Source organism: Aythya marila (assembly GCF_965140915.1).
Source record: "Aythya marila genome assembly, chromosome: 1".
Taxonomy (NCBI): domain Eukaryota; kingdom Metazoa; phylum Chordata; class Aves; order Anseriformes; family Anatidae; genus Aythya; species Aythya marila.
The window spans coordinates 120,878,764-120,898,519 of NC_139042.1; positions in this window are offsets into that span (position 1 = coordinate 120,878,764).

The following is a 19,756-nucleotide window of genomic DNA, read 5'->3' on the forward strand; positions in this document are numbered from 1 at the left end:
ATTTTCTCACTGCACCCAAAATGCCTCAGTGAGCAGAGATACAGAAACAAGCTAATTACTGTCTTTCTTTTACTCTCCTGATTCTGAACTCACACACAACATTTTTCACGATTATTAATAAAGGAACACTTTTATCTCTTCCTTATTAAGAGTTCTGGGGGTAGGAGTACAGTATCTGACAGATACCATATGGGATAGGGTAGGAACAGTAGGGAGTGAAGGAAGGGAAAGCAGAAGCAGGGAGGCGACTTAGCAATCCCTCCGTAGCTCCTTGGATACACGTCCAAACTTACTGGAGCTTTCAATCTAATTGGAGCGATTTCTGCTCTGCTATGCTCTTCAATATTTATCTCCCAGGCTCTGAGGCTTAGGGAACAGAGCGTGGGGTGTGCATTTATCTGAACTGAGAAGCGGCTGTCTCCAGGAGCCCCTGAAAAGGGGAGTCCAGCACTTGGAAAGCCAAGGAAACTGCTGGACATAGCCCAGGAGCTGGAGAAGAGCTGAGCATCACGCCCAAGCTTGCAGCAGCCAAAAATGTTGCAAGGGGGTGATGGAGAGGAGAGCCCTTGGCTGGGAGAGCTGGGGCTGTAGGGCAGGAGGGGGCACAGGCAGAGCTCGTGTGGGAGCTGCAGACTGGCTGCCAGACAAAACAGAGACCGCTGGTTTGAAGGCAGGAACGAGGGGGCTTTGTGCAGCTCCCGACGACGCGTTGTCCAGTTCCAGCCTTTGTTTTCAGCTCCTTGCCTCCTTAACCATCACAAAGTTCAAAAAACACAACAGAAATTCTTACAGCGCAGCCCCCATCCCCTTCGGGTACTGAATATTTTCTGAGTTTGGAAGAGCAGCTTAGCCCAGCTGCTTTGCTGAATAAGTCAAGGAAGACAGCGGGAGCCAGGAGGCATGGAGGAAGCGCACCAGCTCGCAGACGGAGCTCTGCATGTTCTACACATGACCAGTTTAAACGCCTGCCTGACTCTTCACAAACACTAAATCGCTGTCTCTCTCCTCACAGTACCATTACACGTAGCCTTCGCATCCTGCCTTACAAGTGCTGCAGACTTGCCCACACTCAACAAGAAGCAATGCCCCTTTCCCACTAGCAGATACTCCAACATCTTAAAGGTAATCCTTCATTACAGAGCAGGGTTTACTCACCACTGTTGTGCACAGAAGAGAAAAAAAATAAAATAAAATAAAAGCACCCAAACAAAATCTGCCCTTCTTATGGGGCACTACATGGTTTTAAGAACCATTTTGTGATCTGTGCCTAAGGATCTTTGGATTAGAAAGGTCCACAGAAAAGAAAAAAAAATATTGAACAACTAAATTAAAGATAGCGCATGACTTAAAGAGCCCAGACTTGATGACACAGCTGGTCCCTGCAAGTCTGGTGTGATCAGTGAGATTCAGCTCTGAACCTGGCAATCTGCTCTGAAGCTGCAGGAGAGCCACAAGGAGACCCTGTCCTAGGGCAGAACCAAGGCAGAGCTGCTCATCCTGGCACTGGACTGCCTCTCCTCCTTGTCCTGCCAAAAGATGCGGCCACAATTTCAACATCCTTGGCTCTCATGATAGAGGATGCTGAGAGGACTCCTTAGAAGCGCTGCTCCAAAACCTGGGCTGGTTTAAAGCATCCTCTTCTTCCAGCTAGAGGTTTGTAGCTTATACCCCAAAACCAACAGAAAAGAATGAACAAGTCATGAAGCCATTTTCTTTTGTAGCAAACCATGTAAAAAAAAAAAAAAAACAACCAACCAAAAAAAACCCCACACTCCAAGTGTCTAGCCCAAGCACCTACCTTACCACACTCATAAGCCTGCTTGCAACCAGACTCTGGTGCCAAAGGCACACACCAGAGTTTTTCAAATAAAATAAAAAATAAAAAATGGGGCTACTCTGCTGCCACCACCAGCAGGACTACAAATACCCAAGGGACCCAGGACTTGTGTAGATCAAAATTTCCTTCTTAGGCATCCTGAAAAATCAGTGTTCATGTTCTCTTTGGATTAGCGAGGGGCTCTTACGTGGCAGAATATCTCTTTCCAAAGTACAGAGCAATCGCTGCTCTTACACAAAACAGGAGTTAACGATTCTGCTGATTTACAACCTATTTTCCACGACTACATCCAACAGCGGATCCTCAAGAGGCTTTTGCCGTACGCAAATTTGGAATACAGGACAGTGATAAAGCTATGTTTAGCTAGAAAATGAGAAAACAAATGATAGGTAGGAGTCAAACTTTCAAATCTGGGTTAATTTGTTAATGCCTTGCAACTGAGGGAAAAAAAATAATAAAAAAACATACTTTGACTAATTTTCTTCGAGCTATAGGAAAAAAGAATCCCCTTTGCTTTCAAAGCAAACCCAATAGGGATCAGGGCACATCAATTTTGCTAATGGAACCTGGTTGCAGCCTTAATTATTATTATCTCCCCGTAATAGATTAGCCATTTACCCAGATTATATAGACATAGTGAGATTAGATTAGATAGCCCAGGCTCCATATGCTTTTTCTATCTCCCTGTACATTATAGCAGTCAACTAACTGAATCCCTGCTTGTACTCCTGGTAATGAGGTATCTTAGGACATTTATTTTAAGCACTTTTCAGGAAAAACGGACCAAGGTTCAGGAAAGGAGGTAGTAAAAGAGGCGTTTAGATTTGAGGAATACCCTGATTTCAAAGGTGGTGGGATGTAGGACCATACTGCTCTCTTCGAGGTCAGCTGTTATTTTTACGGCAAATGAGCAGAGATGAAAACAAATACCCCAAAATACAAGGCAGGCGTTCCAATCTCCTACACAGGGTCCATCTACTGCCAGCCTCCTACAAGGAAATGGGGCCACTTTAGTTAGCAAGTTGTATGGGATACAATGTCTTTGTATGAACAAACCCTGGGATTAAAAGAACAAGCTTGGATAAACCATGTGGGATTCTGAATGTTTTTAACAAGGTACAGCCAAGTTGTCCTAACTGAAAAGGCAAAAGAAGAAAATCTCTATGTCCCTAGAGGGCTTGCAAGGTTACCTCGGCTTCCCAGGAGGTTTTATCATCATGAGACGAGACAGTAAGTAGGTAAGAAAAGAAGACAACTTCTTCTGTCCTAACAAGCTTAAAATTGCACAGTTTTACAACACTGCTTACAACAGTGCAGCAGCAAAGGGAACACTGCAGATTTGGAATGAACACCTCCATAGAATCACAGAATCATAAAATGGCTTGGGTTGGAAGAAACCTTAAAGATGATCTAATTCCAAACTCCCTGCCATAGGCAGGGATGCCACTCACCAGATCAGGTTGCCCAAAGCCCCATCCAACCTGGTCTTGAGCACCTCCAGGGTTGGGGCATCCACAGCTTCTCTGGGCAGCCTGTGCCAGTGCCTCACCACCCTATGAGTGAAGAATTTCTTAATATCTAATCTAAATTTATCCTCTGTTGGTTTAAGAACATTCCCCTTGTCTTATCATTATCTATCTGAGTAATGAGCCCCTCTCCATCCTTTTCATAAGACCCCTTTAAGTTAAGAGGTTTCCCTGGAGCCTTCTCTTCTCCAGGTTGAACATCCCCAACTCTCTCAGCTTTTCTCAGAGGAGAGGTGCTCCAGCCTCTGCTTGTCTTTGTGGCCCTCCTCTTGACCCACTCTAACAGCCCCACATCCTTCTTGTGTGGGGGGCCCCAGACCTGGTGGTCAGTCTGCCCAGGCAAATGTTCTAGCTAAATTTTTAGTCTCTTGTTCTGAAACATCAGAGGTCTTCAGACAAAGGAAAAAAAAAAAAAAAAGGAAAAAAAAAAAAAGAGAAAGGACTTCTCTTCCAGAATCCTTGTCCAACAGTCCCTCTTCCTCCTCCTTGAAAATATAACTGCTCACCTAGATATAGCCCTGTGCAGACAAAGCTGCATTTGAATGCTCTGTACCAGCAGAGGTTGTAAAAGAATTTGTCATCAAAGGCAGGGAAGAAACATAAATCCCTTCATGGCATCATTTGGTTTTGTGATTTGCAGGGTCTTGATTCTGCTCTGAAACCCCTTCAAGAAGAAAATCGAGAGTAGCGAACAGCAAGGACAGCACACATCGTTTCCCCATTCCAAAACCACCTGACTTTACACTGAGATCAGCTACACAAATGTTGGTGTTCATTGTGCTTATGAAAGCCACAAGAGCCTAGCCACATAGAAGAGCTTTAATAGATGAATGCGCCCACACGCGCTTTTATCCAGAAACTTTTCCAATTTGCTTCTGAAATTTCGGGCTTAGAAGTGTCTTCGGATACATTCTGCTAACTCTTGTGGATTCTTCCGCTTGCCTCTTACGCACCCCTTATTTTGCTTCATCATCTACTTAGAGAAGTCAAGATCCTTTCCCCAGGCACTTCTCTGATGCAAATAAAACTTCAGTAGGTTGCTCTCCCAGGAAATGTTGTCAAATGTTTGGAGAAACGCTTTAAAATGGCATTTATTCAGCACAACTCATCAAGCCGCTCTGAGAAACGTTAAGTACTAAGGACAGCTGGAGAAAGGTTAGAAAAGCGAGACGCATTGACATTGCTCCCTCGCTCCTTCCTGCAGTCGTCCCGCGTTTGATATTACACTGAGCCCTGTGATTTGAGTTGGCTCCCTCCTTCCCTCTGCCCGGCCTCACTCCACCTTTCCTGCACGCACACCTCGGCTTAATTCCTTCCACAGCAATAAAGGCAAAGAACAACATGGTTCCTTCTCCCTGCCTTGTAATAATGAAAAACTGCATGCGACGACAAAGCAATGCATGCACAGATCTTTTACCTTCCCCCTTTCCCACAAAGTCTCTAGAGTGCTGAGCTGGGCGCTGGCACCCGCTCGCTTGATTAAATTGCTTCCTGCTTTTGAGATTGCATTTACTTTTATTTTTTAAACATTTTTTTTTTTTTTTTTTTTTTTTTTTGCAAAAAGAGGTTGGGTGGAGCTCGGTTTTATTTCTCCCCTCTCTTCAGGGGCTTGCTTATTTATATTTGCCGATTCTGAAAGCTGTGAATCACACTTTGATTTACAGCCTCTCCCAGGAGAGACAGGAGACCCTAATGAAAGAGCAGACTGCGAGGGTAATTAATACTCACCAGACATTCAACTGTACTATTAGCAAGCAGCGTGTGCGTATGTGCGTGCGTGAGCACCGTCAACTGGAAAGGAGCGGCGATGATATTCGCGTGGGCACGTTCCTGAGCACCTGGCTAACCCGCAGCCGTAGCCATTAACAAAGGAGAGACGCCCAGCCAAAATCCCCAAGGTGGGGAGCAAATTTGGGATGGGGTCGGGGTGACGGGGAGCCAGGCAGAGGGGCGCCCAGGGATGCAGGAGGGAGGCTGGCGCAGCGCATTGATTGGGGATGCTGCGATGGAGAGAAGTCGGGAGGGTGATGGATCACCCCTGCTTAAAACAAACAAAAAACAGGCAGCTTGCCAGGAACGGTTTAGGCCAGTTTCATTAAAACTCTTCATTCATCATGCTGAAACGAGGCGGTGTTTGTTATTGCAGCGCTGGTGTGCTGGTGCGGCAGCTATTACGAGTGGGTGGCAATGCAGGGAGGGGGCAGCGGGACGAGATGGGAGGGTAATGAAGGATGGAGGCGACGGGGCTCAAGTATCACTTCCCCTCCACCGAAGGGACTAAAAATCACCCTCTGTCTCCCGCATGGAACCGGGCTGATAAGGCTTCACATCCATCCAGCCATACCCCAGGATGAGAGAGGATTCCCTACTTCCACGTGTATTTATTCCCCTCATTAGACCAAATAATGGCACCACGACATGCTGGGGCTTACTGTAGTGTCAGGCTCAGTTGTGGCCATGAATCCACTTAATGTCACCTCAGGAAATCCTAACAGCGTGATGCTCAAATAAAAGCCCTGCACCTGCCTGGAGAGGGATGGGATGCAGCTCTCGGGCCTCTTCCATCTGTGCTCTCGGTGCCAGGTCCCGCTCTCACTGCCCACACACTCGGAAACGGGGAGAACAGAAACCAGAAGGGGTGGAAGCTGCCTTGCTACACAGGATGGCACAGCCTTGTCTGCTGAGGGGCTTTGTGAGTGACCCCAGGATGAAAGAGGACTGATTCCCTACCACCTCACTCTGAACTCTTTCATCATGCTCCCACCCCATGCACCCTACAGCTGCACGTCTGGCATTAAGGCCAATAAGGATTTCAAAGCCTGGTCGCTGCAATCCCTCTGGAGAAACCCAGCTCCACCCAAGTGTACCCATAAAACAATGTGTAGACGTTCCTGACAGCCTGTTCACTGGGAAATATCTACCTGCTTGTACATGTGAGGGAAGAGGAGAGAAGAAGAGAGTTCATTTTGTTCCGATATGTTTTACGGAGCAGCAAGAGACACTGCTTGTACTATCATCATAAAAGTCCAGGAACGCAACCATCCCAGGGACTGAGATGGAGGAAAAATAGGTGTGGGTGTCAGGGAACATTTACACTGTTTGCTTATCTTCATGAACGGCCAACAAAAGAAAAAGGCATCCTTGGGGTCTGCACATGCATCATCCGAAGTGGGTTCCAGCATGATCTCTTCCTCATATGAAGAGATTTCATTCATTTCTGTAGTGGGTTGTATTTACGTACGTATGACCGAAACCACAAGCAATCTCAACTGCAAGAAAGCTGAGTGTGGTGTTCATGCTCCCCTCATCCTGCTCATGGAAGAAAGCTCTTTGAGAGAGTAAGGCAAGGCTCTACCAGTTACAATGGTCAGGCAGCGATGCTGTCACCCGAGGAGATGAAATATCCCCAGTCCATCCTGGTAGCAGCTAAGGGATGTTTTGCTATGCCCTTCGGCATCCTAACGTTCAGGCTACAAGCTCCCATTCTCGCTGGCTCTGTTTTTAAAGCATCTACCACAGGAATGGCAGCTGCATAATATTAATTAGCATTGGCCCAAGGTTTTGTGTTTTTTGGTGGTTTTTTTTTTTGAAAGGAACATTTTCTGGGAGAAAATTCAAGTTGAACAGAAAAGGCATGTTTTGCAGGAAAATATCAATTGTGCTGAAATCTTCAAGGAAAATTTTCATGACAGCATCTCATTTGGATAAGACTGAAAAAAAATTTGCTTTTGCATTTTATGAATATAACACAAAGGAGAAGTTAAATGCTTCAGTAAGGTTGAAGCAAAACATTTTTAGACTCTCTGAATGCTTCCAAGATTATAATGTTCCCCACCAACTTTTCTCAGGTCAAGTGACACGAGTTTTCTGAACTCTTAGATTTCCCAGAGATGAAAAACTGGTTTTCAATCACTTAGAATGTTCCTAAGAATGTTTTTTTGGGGCATTTTTACAAACTTCCATCTAGCTTTCTGTAACAGAGAAATAAATGCCTTCTCCTCAGCAACACGGAGGGCACGTGTACCCTTTCTGTTGAGTTAACCCCAAATCTGGGCACTAGACCTATCAACTGTGCAAGCCAATAACCCAAGTAGCTACCAACATTCGTGTTGCTCATGCCCTTACAGATCCATATCTATTGTTTGGTAGTTATTTGGGCTGAAGATAGCTTAGATTTTCCTGCAGGTACTGCAAATCATACCTCTCCACGGGACTGCTATGACTCGGTGCCAGAGCCAGGGAAAGGATTTGAGCCTCGTGCCCCAAAATCCCCAATCCCCTGTTTTTCTAGGCAAACACCCAGCCTACAAGCACAGCCCTGGTTTTCCAACTTCCACTGCCTCGCCTTTGCTGATTAATAACTCCCCTACTAGAAAGTTTCTCCCAGTACTTGACCTAAATATTCGTCGCACTTCCCCTGTTGGCTAGTGAGAATAATTGGCCTCTCTCGTCTTTCCCTTCATGTGTCAGCAGGCAGTGCTCACAGCTCCCTTCTGCTTTCTCTTCTCCAGACTTCAATGGCGTTACACCAGGGACAAGGGTGTAACTTGGCCCTCTGGGGCCGGGCTCCCTCAGCCTTCCCCTCGGAGGCCTTCCTGCACATGAAGCATTTGTCTGGTTTGCTCCGCTTTAATGGTGCACGGAGGTGTTCTCCCTGCTTCTCTGATGTGTGTCCAGCACAGCTGTGTCTCAGGAAACTGGATTTAAAGAGAATGATATTTGCCCATTTACATCGATTGCGGGACTGAAAGGTTCTAACAAACCCTATTCTAAAATCAATTTTTCTGACTTAAAGGGCCCCTGCTGTATTCCAGTAATGAGAATCAAATATCGCATTTCACCAAAATCCCATTATACTGTCATGAATATCCCATTACACTGTCAAGAACCAGGTGGTGGTTCTCTATGGTGTCTTCTTTACTGATGGGCAATCATCCCGCTTCGAGGTTCAGTTTGAACAAGCTCTCAAGAGGCCCGGATCCTTCCCTGCATTGCACCGAAGCCCAGCAGCTCCTCCCGAGCAGCACCCACCCTGCTCATCCCTGCCGGTGCAGATCCCCCTCTGCACTGCACTAAGGGGCACCTGAGGATATTCATCACCTCTGAAGACGTGCCTAGCAATCTGCATGATTAGGGCCTGAGGTGTCAAACTTCAGGGGAGAGAGGTGACATCTGTGGCTGCCTTCCTGCAGATGCCAGCGTGGATGTTCAGGAAGCAGGGCTGCAACATTTTCTACTAAGCACCCGTTTTCTGGGGTCATCTTGGGCCACCGTGTCATTTTGCCTTTGATTCTGCTCCATGTCCTCATCTGCAAAAGGGTGATAATCTTTACCGGCAGCATTTCGAAGCAGGGAGCTCCTATTTAATGCTTGCTGTAACACCCCGGGACATAAAGGGAGATGCCATTCCTGAGAGTTATGCATATTCACCACTTTTCGCAGGCCCCAAATCAAGGCTTAGATGCTTCTTCTTAGCCAGGGAGGGAGAGGAGAAGAACAGAAATAAAATCTGAACCAAAACTTTTTGAAGCTCGTGGAAAACAAAAACTCCTGAGTCCAGATCCAGGAATAAATTATACCACTGGCACCTGTTCACCTTCCTTACAAATGAAATGCAAAGCTCTGATCGCAACGCAAGGTTTAAGACTCTTAAAAGCTTTCAAACTTTTTCAGATGAAGCCATGTTCTACCAACTCAAATCAGCTCCCGACTTCTCCAGATGGTCTCTCCCATTGCTTCTCTAAGCTAAAATAAGTCTGTAAAGGAACCCTTCTGAGTTGTCTTTGCACCTTTCACAGCAAGGACACCGCTATTTCTTCCACTCTTTTCACCAAAATAAATCAGGAAAGCAGGGCCTTGTAGCAGTGTCTCCATTAAAAAACACAAACTAAAACCCATAAAATTTCACCTGAACAGAACTTTTTTTTTTTTTCTTTCCCTTTTTTCCTTTTACCTTTTCTTTTTTTTTAGACTACGAGGCAGGTCAAACACTGTAACAGGTTGCCCAGGCAGGCTGTGGAGTCTCCATCTGTGAAATACTCAATACCCAGGTGGACACAGCACAGGGCAACCTGCTCCAGCTGACCTTACTCGAGCGATGTGGCTGGCCCAGGCGATCTCAAGAAGTCCCTTCCAACCTCAGCCCTTCTGTGATTCATTCACCATCTCGGGGCTCTGTTTTGCTGAACGTGGGGATTATGCAGCAGTTTTCACAAAAAGTTATGGCTTACAGAAAGTCTTTTCTAATAAGAAACCCACCCTGCAAGAATTGATTTAAAAAGACAAAAAAAATTAAATAGATAGCTGAAAATATGATAGCTGCACAAGTATGTCAATGCAAGAAAATGCTAGAACTATAATGTACCAGTCAGCATAACAAGGCCTTCATAATCGGCCTCGAATACCAAGATATATTGTCACCCACTTTTCATCACAGTTTCTGCAGCACACTCAATGAGTGAGGCAAGGTGCCCTGACTCTAAGACTAATCTTTATCTTATCAAACCTTAGTATTTCCTCGGTATGGCTCCTTCCCTCCCTCCCTTCACTTTTTTCCCCTTCTTAAAAAATAAATAAAAAAAAATCCTCATTTTTTAAATGCCGACAAAAGGACAACTGACATCTCTGGAGCCTGTACTTTAGGTTTCCAAAACTGCCTGAGGGGTTTACGTGGACAACTCCCATTTACTTACTTGATATGTTCAACAGAAGACCATCTAACTCCACGGACAAAGCGCAGAAGGGAGCAGCCTTCCTGCTCCCTGCCCACATAGAAATTTCCTGGTCTTCTTTGGAGGAGTGAAGTGGCAGCACGCTTTTCCATTTATTGTCTTGTGCGCTGCTGATATGTTCATCTTCGTGGGGAGAGAGGACTGCCCTCAGACCAGAAGCACACTCCTCCATTTGGAAAGGTGTTACTCTGGGCTAGCAACAGAGGAGATTTTTAACATCCTCAACACCTGGCCACATGGGGAAGGAGCCGTGACTCACCAAGCCCATTTAACAATCAAATACCAGACAATTATCCAAGAAGCAGTGGGAACTGGCCCCATGCAGATACACATCCTCCCCTCACCTGCTGCTTACAAACACAGGCTTCCAAATTTCCCCTGCCTACTGAACACAGCAGTTCCTGGTCAGGTGCATCACCTCCACACTCCGAGGGTCCTGGGCCATGCTCAGAGACCTGCTGCAGAGCATGCACCAACCTTCCAGAAGCAGCAAACGAGGGATATCCCCTGCTCCATGGCCAGACCTACCGTGCTCAGGAGGGACTACAGCCTAAATGGCAGCACCTACGTCCAAGGTGTTGCATGGAATTGGCTGCAGCCAGGCAGTAAGGAACCAGGGACACAGCAAGCAGCATGCCAGGAACAGATAACCTGGGCTCGCAGGCCTGGCTGTCGCCGTGTGCCCTCAGTGAGGAGATGAGCACTGCCCTCCAGAGCCTGACGCACCTCAGACCTCTGTTGACCATGCTGCGTGGATCCAACGTACAGTACCAAAACCTTTTTTTCTTCCCCTGCCTCACACACACGCACCTCCCCTCATCTTGCCATAAACACCCAGCCTCGAAGGACTCAAAAGCACAGAATATTTTGCTTGAACGCAGAGCCCTCGCTCCAGTTTCTTCCTGCTGCAAAGCCTCACCTATAAAAGCAGATATCCCTGCTCCTCACCTCTGGCTTCCTGCTATCGTTACATTGTGGAGGAGAAGGATATGGCTTCAAATAATGTAGACAACATCTGTTTTAAACTAGAAAAGCAGCAAGGAGCATCACGCGTTGCTGGCTTTTGGACGCAACTTATCTGCAAATAAAACAGACAATGTGTCTGTGTGCTCATTTGGGGTCTTTTGTTTCACGGCTGATTATTTAATTTCAAGTGCCCTAAGTGTCTCAGGCATTTACAACAAATGAATGAAGATGCAGCTCCTGTGTGTCAGGAATATACAAGCTCCATTCAACAGGATACAATGAGTGAAGGTCACAAACAACCAGGGGGATAAGCAGAGGAACGAGTGGGTGGTTAAATGCAGATCATTATTACTCGGCAAGACCTGGACACAAAATAATGGCTTCTGTTTAGTTTGTTTTGGAGGGGCTAATAAAGCTCCTTCTCCTCCCATAGGCAAGGAGGAGGAGTTCATTCGGTCGCTGACCGAGGCTCAGCAAGTAGCTTCCTGAACAAGCTCGAGGATGGTGCAGCAGGCAGCAAAGAGCAGACCCACAGGGCAGAAAAGGGATAAAGAGGGCATCCAGGTGGTGCAGCAGGATCCTGAGGCACCCAGGGTCCACGATCAACTGCCCTGACCCTACAGTAAACAGCAGTGAAAACCTTTCCGCCCTTTCCAGTAGGTGGAAGTCTTCAGTCAACCCACTCTGCGCTTCCTTTACCATTTGATCTTGTGTAAGGCTCCAGATGAACCAGCCACATCCAGCTCCTGCTGCTACAGAGCTGCACAGCCCATGCTTTTCAAGCAACCCGTGGTCTGCAGCCACCAACATTTGTTAAGCAAACAGGTTTCCTACTTATCTGTGTTTACTTTTTCCGAATCTCTATGGTTATTTTGCTGTGAACATTACAGTTTTCAGCAGTACATTTTGGGTCTTATCAGATAAAAAAAAGAAAAGAGAAAAAATAATTTCCAAAACATTTTCGTCTAAATTTGCCTGCCAGTCACAATTTTCAGCTCAAAAAGCTCTCTGGCACAGCACTAGAAAAGCTATAAGCTGCAGAGCTGCATTATTCAGTTTCCTCCGTCTCTAGATGTATTATTTAACTTCTTGGCAATAATGTCAGGGACATAATCCAACAGAATTGCAGAGAAACAAAGGAAACCAAATTTTCAGAACAGCTCAAATTGGTTTTCAGTGCTTACTTTATATAAACTGGGGAAGATAAAAAGGAAAAAAAAAAAAAGTATATCGTGATCGGGTATGAGGTTACAGAGCAGACACATGCTTAGGGAGGCAAATCTGGAGCCCCACTCCTTTGGTTTCTAGCAGGAAATCTTGAAAATCAGGAGCCAAAGGAAAACTCCCCTGGCTGCTTGCTGCTTGTCCCCTCCATGATCCAACAAGGCTCACCCACTCACCTCCTTGTCAGGTTAAAAGCCACGTTTCTGGAAGAGAAATTTATCGAGTGCCCAGTCTCATTTGCATGCCCCACTAGTCGGCTTCCCCAGGGCAATATAAATTTCTTTTTCACAGGTGTCCACGGGACTGACTTCTCCAGAATGCATGTCCCCATGGGTGAAATACCACGGACATAAACCACCCATTCCCAGCACACTCCTCGGTTGTGTTTGCCACCTGAATCCCTCTTGTACTTAGCCCCAATTCACTCTAATACTCATTTATTCCTGCTCTAAGGTCATCAGGGTTCCTTGCTTGACTTTACAGCGGCAAGATGCCCACAAGGAATAACAAGAAGAATGAGAATCAATGTTTATAGTTTACAAGGTGCCTTGAAATTCCGAGATTAAAGGTCCTTTTTGCTATTATTCTAAAGTACACTCTTAAACAAATACCTGCTGTTCTCAGGTACCGGAATACGTCCCTTCTCCTCCATTATTATTATTACTCTAAAAATATTAAATGGCCCTTCATTTTCTTCAAGGATCAAAAGAGCTCATGACAAATACCAATTTGTTCCTGACACCGAGGAGCAAGCTGAAGCGCGGAGAAACCAAACACGCACACGAGTCCAGGGCCGAGACACAAAAATAGATGCCCCTGATCCCACCCGCGCTGCCGAGACGTGCTTCATCACTGCCCCAGAAGCACACATGGAGTGAAGGTAAGGTGGCAAGGACTTCGGAAATGCACAGACTGAGACTGACTGGAGAAAGGGTGAGAGGATTTGCTACGAGGGTGAAGCCTTTCAGAAGAGATGATGGCACAAAGCAAAGCTCCCCGTGACAGGGAGCATCCCTGCGTTCTCCCAGATACGCCAGAGGGGAGGGGGGACACGTCCCTTGCTGGTGCTCAGCAGCTCAGAGGTTATATATTTATAACACTTTTATATTCGCAGACCTTTAAGATCATAAAATATGCTCTGTACTGCACAGCATAATGGTTAGGTGTCGCAGGTTTTAGAGGGAGGGGTTTAAGAATAAAAGCCTCCCTACACGCTGAGCGAGTCCAAAGCAACCTAGCTACTTCACAATAAGTCTCTTAAAAATGCACTGCCACCATTTGATATAGGAAGGTTCAAAGGGACTGCAAGAGACCAGAAATAACTTTAATACTAGAGTCTCCAGCCACCAGCTTTTCGTGGATGTTTCAACAGCTGTGGGGCTATGGGGCAGTGCCTGGCAAAGCCCCCAAGCCGCAAGTCTATCGGAGATGTTTGCCAGCCCAGAGCTTATCACAAATTTGGTCCCTGAGCTACACGCTAGTGGGGCATACAGATCTGCAAAGGACAAATCATAATATCAAATCCAAACCGTCAAGAACCCTCCTGGGATTGCGTTTGGATGCCAAAATGCAATCTGGATTCATGGGGTTTCACCAGTTAAACACACATGCAGAGCTTTTGCAAACAACCCTTCTCTCGCTGGTGCTGGTGGGTGGCGGAGGAGAAATTTATTTGGAAACCAGGCAAAAAATAATCTTAGCAAAATGTTAGGCAGCTGAGAAGCCTGCTCAGCAGGATCCTAAAGCTTTGGCAGGCTGGTCTACTAGATTGCTCTCCAGACACTGCACTGGTTCAGTTCAGGTCCTGGGAACAAAAAGCATAAAGAGGACCCAAGCTAGGATATCCTGACACAGATCTAGCCAGAGATTTCCAGACTAACAAAAGAGGTCAGGACGAGCACTCTGGTTCAAGCCATGTGCCTGTAAGGTATCCAAAAAACAGCGGAAGAAAATGGAAAGGCTGAGAAGGGTGGGGACAGGACAAAACACCCAGCCCCACGGCTCCCAGCCTGGGGGTTTGGGAAGGCAAAAGCGGGCTGCCCCGAGCCCTCACACCGGCAACGCAAATGCCACGGGCAGCGGTGCCACACGTCCCCATTTGTCACCGGGGCCGGCATTAACTGAGTGCTTAAAAGTCATGATGTCATCGCCATTAATCAGGGCCCCGCTGGGCCCCGCTCCGGCGCTGCATATTAATCACCGGCGGCCCCGGGACTCGCTTATCTGGAGAGGCTAAGTTTAGATCCATAAAACATGATTTATTTTTAAAAGTAGCATTATTAAAGATGAGCTATAGCTCCGTTCGCACTCCCGCTGGAGTCTCCTTTAGGGAAGGGTTGGTGGTTTGGAGGTAGTACAGAAACCGTCCTGATTATCCTGAGCTTGAGAAAGACATCAGGTGTGATACCAGCCCCTTTGGAGCTCTTAGATGTTGCCCCTACAAACCAGAGCCATCCTCATCCCTCAGCAGAGTCACGGCCAGGAAAAAGCTCCCGGCTGAATCGGTTTTGACTGCAGATAGCACAGGACCGGCAGCTGAGCAGTGAGCGCAGGTGATCCCGAGAGTCAGGTTAGATACAGAGAGCCACATGCCACCGCAATGGTAATTAAAGGCAGCATCCCACCCCGCGTGCCCAGATATGGCCTTAATCATCAGGTGAGCCTGTCGAACGCCGGCCCGTAATTGACAGCCAGCACATTAAGTTATTTTCTGTTCTCTGCAAAGTGCTTCTGTTGGATCAGCAACACGATTGATCCGCACAAATGAATTTGTAAAAGCCTGTCTGTGCTCAAATTTATACGAGTTTAACTACAGTCACTTTAACAATCGCTTCAGGTCTGGCCCAATCTGCACACGTGAACTGTACCTGTTTAATAAAATCGTTTCCTAAAACAGCCTCGCTCGAGCCTTGAGCCTTGCTGGCACAAGAAGCAGGATGCTCATCCCGTCGGTGAGGGAAGTCTGCTTGTTTATCAGCCACGACAGACATTTACAATGACCATGGTCTCCTGTCACAGCAGCCACTGGGTGATACGGGGTCCCCATGTCTCGTAGGAGCCATGGGGTCTGTCTGTATCATCACCACACCGCCTGGTCCCAGTGGGTTAGCTGCTGAGGCCTACCTCATTCTCCTGTGGCGACAGCCACCTGAACTCCAGTCCTCCAGTCCTTCACGGCTCTGACAGCAGGGCCAGGGAGGGAGGGAAGCTCTTGGAGCATCCTAAGTGACAGGGTTAAGTTGCAATTGCCTGTTACCTGTACCTAATGTAATGAGCCTGCACGCCGCAGACAACAAACACAATTACCACACGATTTACAAGCAGGTCCCGTTGGGAGGCAGGGCCACGACACGGTCCCTCCGCCTCAGGATTACTGCAGCCGAGCTCACCTTGGAGGGTTTACCCTGACTGGCTTTGCTCCCGTTTTCTGCAGAGTCTTTACAGGGTTCAAAATAGAGGAACGGGGGCATTACATTTAAATAGATACAGTGGGCTTTTTGCTCTTCGCTTTTTTTTTTTTTTCCTTCCCTTTGGGGTTTACTGTCTTTTTGTAGTCCAAAGCAAAGGCTGGAGAATGTGGGGAAAAGGCTGCAAGGAGGCCACGTCCAAGCCTCCAAAACTCTGCTTTTCCTTCTGGTGGGAAGGAAAATGCAGGTGTGTCTGCCCCAGCCTGGCTGGCCTGGGAAGGATGGGATAAAAGGAAGCAGTGACAGCTCCAGGGTGGCTGCTCAGACAAAAGAAACAGCACCTTCCCCACCCACTTTGACGAGGCAACACTCAATGGGACAAGGTTTTAGATCAGTCTTCCCAACAGAAACCTCTGAATAAACATCACCACTTACCCCCGCTTCCACATATTCACGGTCCTGACGCCCTCTGAAGGGAAAGCTCTTTGGGGGATTCTCACCCCAGAAGAAGGCACTCTTCCTGCAATCTGCTTCTGCATATCTCCTCTTTTCCATTCAAATCCCCTGTGAAACATGCTATTTAAATCCCTATTTTACTGTAGTTGGCTTGTCATGTTCCTCTGCTCATTAGGCTGGCAGCACAAGCTCAGCAGCATTTGCACTTCAGCATCAGAATTTCTGCTGTGAAGTACAACTGTCATCCACTTGCCTGGACATGATGTTCCTAAAAATAGCCTGATCCATGTTTTCTTACTCTCTAACAAAACCAGCAGTCTCTCTTCCTCAACCTTGATCACCAAATTCCTTCTCTCAGATCTTCACAACCGCTCCCTCAGCCTCCTTCTCGCTACATAAAATATTACTGCTAAAACCGCTCCTTGCCAAGCCACCAGCCCTCTTAGCACAAGGTGGGTTTTGTGCCTATACCCACAGTACAGAGAAGCCACACCAAGCCAAGCAGAACTACAGAAGCATGGGTGTGACCTTCCTGCCTCCCTCCGCTCATCCTTCGTCTAGACCTCATCATGTCCAACACCCACTGTGCTTGCATACCTTGACCAGACATAAAAAGATGGAGACAGACAAGCAGCAGCCCTTTCCTGAGCATGGAGGAGCAGCTTTTTGGGCTCAGGATGGTTGTGCCCTACTGCTGGTGCCCCCCATCCCTTGGCCTCCTCAAGCAAACTGAAAAGACTGCACATCCTCAGACTGCTGTATGGGAGAATTGAGACTTCGTTATCTTGTGGAATTGGTGATGAAAAGCAGTATCTCTGCATATCCCAGGGCTCCTGAGCACAGTACATACCAAAGCTTTGCTAACTGTTTATTATGAAGATCTGAAAATCAGTTGTGCGTCTGCCTAACTCCTGTTCTCGATTGATGAGAAGAGAGCCCTGAGGGAAGGAAAAACATTTTCTGGGGAAGGAGCTTTTAACATCAGAAGGCAGGAAACCAAACAGCGCTCCTCTTGCCTCTGCCTTACATGGGCAGCGCACCACCGGCCCTGTGAGAGGGCAGGGGAAGGAGCAAGTCACCGAGGTGGCCCCAGGCTGTAGGGAACACTGGGCAGATGCTCACCCACTGCAGGCACTCAGCAGCACTACTGAGCGTAGAGCAGGAGCTCTTGCAGCCATTCCAGCCCACTGCAGAAATCCTAAATCCCCCCCCACTCAAACCATGAGGGAAAGAATCATGGAAATGAGCTCCAAAATTCAAATCACCCACCTGTAGTTTAATTTCCCCTGGGAGAGGGTGAGGTCTCTCAGTGGTACCTTGTCACAGAGTCTGGGCTGGTAGGTGAGAATATCCAGCCCCTGAGCTTTGGCTTTTTTGGGGCCTGTGCCCTGCCAGGGGGAAGGATCTGTCCCTCTACTTCCTCCTGTCCCTCTAGTTTCATAACCCCTAGACAAGAGCAGACAGGATCTTTCTCAAATGCTTTGAGCACTGCTGTGTTTTAAAAATCATCTGGCATCCTGAACCATAATGATGGCTGGATCTGGACAAAGCAGCTACCAAACAACCTCCTTCAGATTTGGTAATGACTTAAATACTCAATACAAGTATAAATAGCGACAGCTAACATAACTGAACAGACAATCTTGCTTGTGTGTAATCATGTACACAAAACCTGCAACTTCTAGTGGCTCGAAAAACAGCTTCTGTTTACACACGCCCTGCTTTTTTTGCTCTCTCTAACAACACATCTTTTCTCAAATTCAAAAAGGTCATTTTGGTCTGTGCTGTACCCAGAAGGTACAGTTGCTGCACGAGTTGGAATATCTAATGAGGAGACCAAGCCACCACTGTTAATCAGTCTCCTGCTGGCAATCCACTGCAGATCCCACTCTCTCAGCTCTACCACGGCACATCCATGTATCTTGTGGAATGGGTACAGAGCAAGGCAAAAGAGCCAGCTAAGAGCTACAATGAGCGAAGGTGTCTGAATGGGTTTTACGATGTATTGCACTACATTTTAATGGATTTTCCTGCTCAAATGGATTTAAGTTTCTCTAGCTCAGCTCCAGAACACCAATTCACAGACTCTAGCATTGACTGTGCTGTCCAGCATTACCATACAGAGTGTCCTCAAGTTGTAATTAAGATTACCCACGTAAAAGAAACATGCTGCGGAGCCCTTCCAAGAGTAAGGTCCCTACCTGAATGAAAACATTCTTCAGTTTGACAGTATCAAACCAGGAGATTTTTTTGCAGCATGAAGTTGAATGGTAGCAAACACACATCTCCAACTGCTTCCTTGCTGAGACGCAAACTAGGAAAACAGGGCTGTGACAGATCCCACAGAAGGACCAGGTCAGAGGGGACTATGAGAGCTAGAAGGATTGCTTCCCAATCCTCACCTTGCCTCACAAGTGAAAGAAGTCGATTCTTTTCTCTGCATATTTTCCTTTGGTTCCCGGTTGCATCTCTTCAGAAGGCAGATCTAATGAAAACACAGGAGGGTCTGTTCTTTGTGACCATGAGGTTAATAAGAGTGGAACACAAGAGCAGCAGGAGCTGCAGGAAGAATAATTCCTTTTAAAGCTGGAGATAGGAAGCCTATAGGTGGTAAGTGTGACATTTCCGCACGGAGGAGTCCAGCTTAATTACCTGCAATTCAAAGGTAGGAAGTTACACATTAAGGCAGGCAAAAAGAAGGAGGGGGGAGAGGGCAGACTCTGGCCTCTCATGAAGATTTAACATCATTAACTCTCTGGCTTCCAAGCCCATTACTGTATTTTCACTGGCCAAATACCAACACAGCTAATTGCATTCATGTTACCTGCAGTTCTATGAGAAACAGTCTCCTTCCTTCTCATTGCCTGCGCTGCAGCGTAGCACAAAAACACACAGAAACACCGAGCAGCACGGCTCAGCTTCATTTGTAGGTAAAACAATTCCTGTGTGCATTAAGCTTGGCTCTGCAAGACACGCAGACAACATCAAGGGGCCGGAGCTGCTGTTATTCAGATGGCATTTGGTTCTGGCACACTGACAGGGACAGCATCCACAGGTGTTAAGCGCCTGAAAGTTATTTGGCAGAGCCTACATGACAGAGTAGTGCCGGTAATCATAGAATCTGGCCAGCTGAATAACTGAGCCACCTATTCACCTACTCAGTATTTGTGTACGCTGCAGACAGACATATGGTTTACAGCAAACTAGGGAACAGACACCGCCACACGCTCGTTTCTTCTCCTTTCCCTGGATTCGCTGATGCATTCTCGGTTGAGACGGACACAGGCCAAACTTCCCTTCCAATATCCCACTAAAAAGGCTATATTCTGACAGCTGTTGTTGTTGCCTTAATCTCTTCTCCAGTGCTTATGCCTAATAAAATGAGGAACCAGTGGCTGAGTTACCAGGCTCCCCAAGTCAGACGTACCGAAAGGACCAAGCCCTTGTCTCCCAGGTACAGTTTTTGGTGCTGTGAAATCAATACGAGGGCCATACAAAATAAAAATAAATAGAATTAGTTAAAAACAACAACAACCCTAGAACAAAAAAAAAGCGTAATTTCCTGAAGCTGCCTGATAGCAGCAACCTCAGCTGAAAGCAGAGTGCCCC